We start from the raw sequence: 6,768 nt of genomic DNA, 5'->3' as shown, positions 1-6,768 counted from the left end.
TATACATACATATATATATAAAATATATATATTTATAATAAACATTTATAATAAAATTAATTACAATATTAACATAATTAAATAATTGTACATGTACAAAAAATTTATAAAAAGTTTAATTTCGAAGGAGAATTCAATGAACTTTAAAATTATATATCTATAATTTAGTTTATTTTCATATTTGATAATTGGAATGGAATGCTGATAATAAATAAAATTTAAATTAAATTAAATTAATTTAATTTTTAATCTCTTCTTTCCAATTATCAAGTATGTATACATATGATGTCTATGTATCCCTATCTATATGTCACATAGTTTAATAGTTAAATTTATTATGTAATATTATTTAATTTTATTATAATCATTTCTTTTAAGTTTTAGTAGATTAAAAAAACTTACAAAATTGCTTAATTATCTGCACTGGCTCTCATTAGCCCTATTGTTTGCTCATCTTTTTATATTTTAAATAAGAAAAAATTCAAAAAAGAATTCTCAATTTGCGAGCAAGTTATGTCCCCGAATATTTACTTTTTAAAAACTTAGATTGGTGTTACACACGAACCTATCTCGTACACAGATTTTCTTCTGGCCAGATTGATCTCACCTTTCGTTACTGGCCAATATTCTGGCTTTATATGTCAGAAATCAATAATAAGGACAATACTCCTTTTTTGCTGCCGACTGCATTGCTGCTTAACATCGCCGGCAATAAATGTAAGATTTTACGTATGATGAGCGAAACACGAACGCGTCGCGAAGGCAATCATATTAATAAAATGAATTAAATATTAATATAAAAAATTATCAATAATAATAATAATTCCATTAATATACGAATAAATGTTGCATTTATTTTCTATGTTGCGTTTATTAAAAATTAAAAATATAAGTATTCGATTAAAAAGAAATTTAAATTAAAAAATCTACATGTCAAGAACATTATGATTTCAAGAGCCTTGAATATTAAATGAATATTATAAAATTAGAAAATTTCTTAATATAAATTTTATAATATAATCAACAAAATTTTAATTTGAAAGTAAATGACAGAAAATTACTAAATCGATTATTATCCGATAAAATTCAATCCATGTACAAATTTTTAATAATTCGAACGATTAATTACTGAATCTCATCTCAAAGCGGAGATGAAAAATTCAGATGAATAATGTAAGATCCGAAAGAGATAATTTTCCCTTAATAAATATATCCCTATTGTATTTTGTATACTATTAGAATAATTTTTTGTACAATTTATTATTTCAAAATTAAATATTTTAAGTTATGTAAAATTCTGAACGTAATTTTAAAATAATTATGAGATTCTTCTTCTATTTCTTAGTAAATTTCTTAGAAAATTCTTCTATTTCTTAATTATATATTGGATCTAAATTATATATTGGATCTTACATCATGTTACTTTTTTAACTGATAAAATTCAATTACACATGGATAAGTTATAAAAGAAAGTCAGTGCTCTTTATGAAAAGCGAGATCAATACATTATATGCGTACTTATTTTAAATTAAAAACTACATTTCTGACTTACATCTTATTTAATATTTTTTAAATAAGTTTCCGAAACCTATTTTATATTTTTTATTTTTTATCGATTCCTACTTTATATTTTAAATAAGTTTCTTATTTTATAATAAGAAACTTATTTTATAATTTTTATTTTAAATATGTCGTAACAGAGAGAGAGAGAGAGAGAGAGAGAGAGAGAGAGAGAAGAAAATTATTTTACCAAATCATAATCGGCATTACACGTAAATTTAAAGAATTTTTGAAATACAGAATAATTTGCAGCAATAGTAATTATAAATTAATTTTTAGCTCAAAAATTAAATAATGATTAACAAGATATTTAATACTTTTAGTCAAAACTGTATTTAGCGCAAATTGTTTCACAATATTAAGAAAATTTGCATGTATCTTTATATAAAGGAATGTTATGTATAGAATATTATCAACTTTTATTTAAGAGTAAATCATTTAAAAGAATAATAAAAATTGAGACATAATGTTGGAATATTAAAAATCCACACACGCAAATAATTACTGATTACGTTTACAAGAACCGCACAATAATATAAGATTTAATAAGTGCTAGAGATGCCACAAAGCAAAGCGTAAAATGTACAACGATACCCGTTTATTAAAATATTTGAATAAATCGTGAATATTTTCTATACGCAGTAATTAGACATTTGAACGGCGCCCGGTGAGCAGTGTAGAGGAAGGTCACGCGGTAAACAGCGAGGGGGAGGGTGCCGCGCGGCGCGATGCTTGACTACGTCATCACTTCGGCATTCGCTTGGCGATCTCCAAGGGAGACGGACGCATTTTACGAGTCGCTCCGGGAATGTCGCAGTAATTAATGAAAATTAGACACCTACGAAGGCGAATTACGTAAGATTACCTAAAATTAAAGAGTATACTAAGGATTAATGAATTTTGCTGCACACAGTTTTCGCTTTATTTCCTAGATTCATTACGTGCATATACAGCTCATGAATATTTTAGATGTACGGTATAATGAGATTCTTAAATTGTTAGATACATTTCAAATTGTAGCTTTTTATCACTTTGAATCGTATAATTCTATCATTTTCGTGTTATTCCGCATTTTTAATACGGGAAAAGTAATAGATAAATTATATTTAAATTATCTCTAAATATATATGCATGCTATTTAATATTTATACGTATTATTCTAATATTAGTTGAAATTGTTTTATAATTTAAAATAAATTTTGCATCTATCTTCATTTAAAAGATATATAACATATTATTAATCTTCATATTATTAATCACAATATAATTATAATATCACATTAAACGACTCGCGCCATTAAAACTAGATATAAGAAATTGTTTCATTAATCGGAGAACATTAAAAATGTAAAAAATATATTATTTTACTTATTCGTAATATTCGTTATTATTTCGACAGTTGAAAACGGTTGGCGCGCGACCTTGGAGTGGGAATGGCACGGGGTGGCACGAAGCGGCACGTGTTTACGTGCAGTTACGGCGCAGTATTTTCTTACCGAGATTCGTACAAGCAGTCGTGTCGCATACGACTCTTTTTCATATCACTTTTTGAAATCTTATCGCGAAGAATACCAAATATAATATGAAATGTTGTACTTAATGAATAATTAACTATACTAGTAATCTTATTATGTGAATATTCATAAAATACAACGTTTCGTATTATATCTAGCATTTTTCGTGATTACACATTTCAAAAAGAAATGTGAAGAAGAGCGACACGACTACTTGTCTATACGAACGGTGTCACACGAGTTATAAAAAAGCAATGTTAATATGAATACTCTCATGCGAATAACGTAACTCCTGCTTTCACAATTAATTAATAATTTAATTAATTTTTTGTGCACCTTTCGTTACATGATCCGTTTAAAAATTAACTGTACTTTGGAACTATTTATTTCGGTAATAAAAGAAACATTTATCTTTTTTATTAATTTTTAACTCTTTTCATCGACTCTAATCATATCTTACAGACATCATCTATGTATAAATAAAAGATTTTAGCCCTTTTATCTGAATTTATTTCCCAATGATAACGACATGTGTTTGATATTCGTTTCTATAAGTTGATCGATTGCATAGTAATATAGATAATAACTACCGATTACATAGTAATATAGATAATAAATATATATTATATTTTACAGATTATCTCCCCTCTCACGGGTATGACGTTGACGTGGTGGCTCAGTATAGAGGATATTTACACGAAAAGAACGTATTTCTCAAGTACCTAAAAATTTTCGGATATATCTAAACGTAATATATCTAAATAAATTTTTAGATATTAAGTAAAATCATTCTCTTCGTGTAAAAATCCAACAGGAAAGTTAACGTACTCTCGTCGCTGATTTACTTGAAAATGAACGAATCGCAGCCGGTTCGTCACGTCGCGCATTTCGGGAGTGCCGTTCAAGTTATCGGACTCAAGTTACAGTCCACGCGCGATTATATTTTATTATTCGCGAATGTTTTACGCGAGTGTCCTGTGCGAGATGTTAATCATATTCTGAGAGGAGGAGGTCTCTGGAGATCAGGCACCGGTGGAGCAACTTTGCGGTAAATATTATTCTTTACTTGTGTAAAATTAATTTTTTTTACTTGTTTTTAAATCATTTTATTTGACAATGATATAAAAATGATGAATTATTTTATATAATTATTTTATATAATATATAATTATTTAAATCATTTTATTTAACAATGATTTATAAATAATTATTTTAAATTATTGTTAAATATAATGATTTAAATAATTATATGTATATTCTATAAAATATTTCTATAAAATAATTATATATTATATTCTCTAAAGTAATTATATATATTTTCTAAAATAATTATATATATATATATGTATATTTTTTAAAGATGTTAGCACAAATAAATTTATATAAAATTTTAAAGTAATTTTTAAATAACTCTCCTTTTATTTAATTTAAATTAAAAGAGAGTTAATAAAATTAAATAAAATAATTATATACAGGGTGTTTGGAAAATAATGATAAATCTTTCGCATAGAGGTAGGACTAAACTGAGAAGAAAAGTTCTTTACCATTTTGCAGTTTCTATAAAGTTGATAATATTTGAAAAAAATTATTAAAGACTAATTTTCAGCAATTTTTAGCAATTAATATCTTGCTAACTATTGCAAAAATTGCAAAATGATAGAGGATTTTTCTTCTCAGTTTAATCCATTCTACCTCCATACGAAAGATTTATTATTATTTTCCAAACATTTTGTATATTCTCTAAAGGAGATGTTAGCAAAAATAAATTTGTATAAAATTTTAAAGTAATTAAAATAATACTTTAAAATTTTATACAAATTTTTTTTGCTAAGATCTTTTTATATAATTAACAATAAACAAAATTAAATGGCTAAAATTTCAAAAACAATATAAAAAGAGAGTATTCATCACTACGCAAGATCTTAGATGCAAACAATGTATAGATTTATTAAATATAAGAAGAATAATTTAAAATAAATTATAAACGTTTCGATTTTAATTAGACCATTTTCAGTATAAATATAACATATAAATAAATTCAAACAAATTGCAATTAGATTGACATATGCCTTAAATTGTGAGAATAGAGTCTTGTTAAATTAACTTAAAAACGCTCGTTACATTAAAAGTTATATGCGGATTATATAAATTTGTCCTTTGAGAGATTATTTACAATGTGTTCATAATTTGAAAAGAATAGCTAGGTGCTCGAATGCATAATTTCCAGATTCTAACAAATAAAACATTTTTTTGCTCTATTATATACAATCGCTCTATTATATACAATTAGAAAAGGCGTAACAAATTCTTATATTACAATACCTGCATCGAGAATTTTAGCCAAAAAATCAGATTTGTTAAAAGAAATGATTGTCCTGGTTATAGCTAATGACAACAAAATGTTGTAAATAATCTCTCAAAGAATGAATTTGTATAATCCGCATGTAATTTTCAATGTAATGAGCGTTTTTATGTTAATTTTTAACGTAACTGACAAGACCCTAATCTCACAATTTAAGGCATTTGTCATTCTAATTGCAATAACATCTTTGAATTAATTTACTTGTTATATTTATATTGAAAATGATCTAATTAAGACCAAAACATTTACAATTTATTTTAAATTGTTCTTTTTATATTTAATAAATCTATATATTGTTTCACTCCTAAGATCTTGCACAGTGGTGTATGCTCTTTATAATTATATAATATTGTTTTATATATAATTATTTTAGAAAACATATTTTAGAAAATATACACATTGTTTCATATATAATTAAATAATGAGTAGAATTCGATGCTTATAAAAATATATTATATTTTCAAAATTATATAATTATTTTTCAGCAAATTGCATGCGTTCGTATAGCAATTATTTTTTTAAAGTAATGATTATTTCTTTACTCTATTTTAATTTGGATTTTAATTTATTACAGAATCATCGTAGCGACGTAGCGAATGTAATTCCACTGTTGCACATCGGATCGGTGAGTGATGAATCAACATTTTTATTTTAGGGTAACGGATGTATGATGACTTTATTAGTATATTATGTATCTGATGGATTTAATAACAAAATATACGAACAAATATATGTATAGCATTGCATGCATCCGTTTCTTTAAAATGAACAAGTTAAAATTGATTAGAATAAATTTAATAAAAATAAATAAAGGACAACGGCAATTGGGAATTGGCAGTGATCAGTGCATAATTCGCTTTATCTTATAATAAAATACAAATTGTATGTGTTTTGGCTAGTCTTCTAGTCTTTTTCAGTAAAAAAAAAAAAGAAAAAAAAACATCATGAATAGTCGTAGTAAAATTGTAGACAAAAATTTATGATGTTACAAAAATTGACATAATTCGTAATTGTGCAGTAACCCTTAACTCCATTAGAAAGTTCTCATCAGTTGCGAGACTGGATAATAGTAATGAACTAAATCTTTAAATTTGTAACTAGAGTAATGACAAAAACCAAGACCTTTAGAGACCTTTAAGTAGAGTATAGGTGAGAAATATAATAAATATAAAAATTAAGACTTCACAATAATGTAAACTTCAAAACAAAATTTGCATGTAGATTCGGTTATCTAATTTGCATATAGATACGGTTACATAGAAGTTGTTAATATAATATATAAATCACTGAGTAAAATTGTCAAATAATGTAACATACCATTGTTCATATATA

This window comes from Atta cephalotes (genome assembly GCF_000143395.1).
Source record: "Atta cephalotes unplaced genomic scaffold scaffold00039, whole genome shotgun sequence".
NCBI classification, from domain to species: Eukaryota; Metazoa; Arthropoda; class Insecta; order Hymenoptera; family Formicidae; genus Atta; species Atta cephalotes.
Note: the sequence above shows the minus strand (reverse complement) of the source record.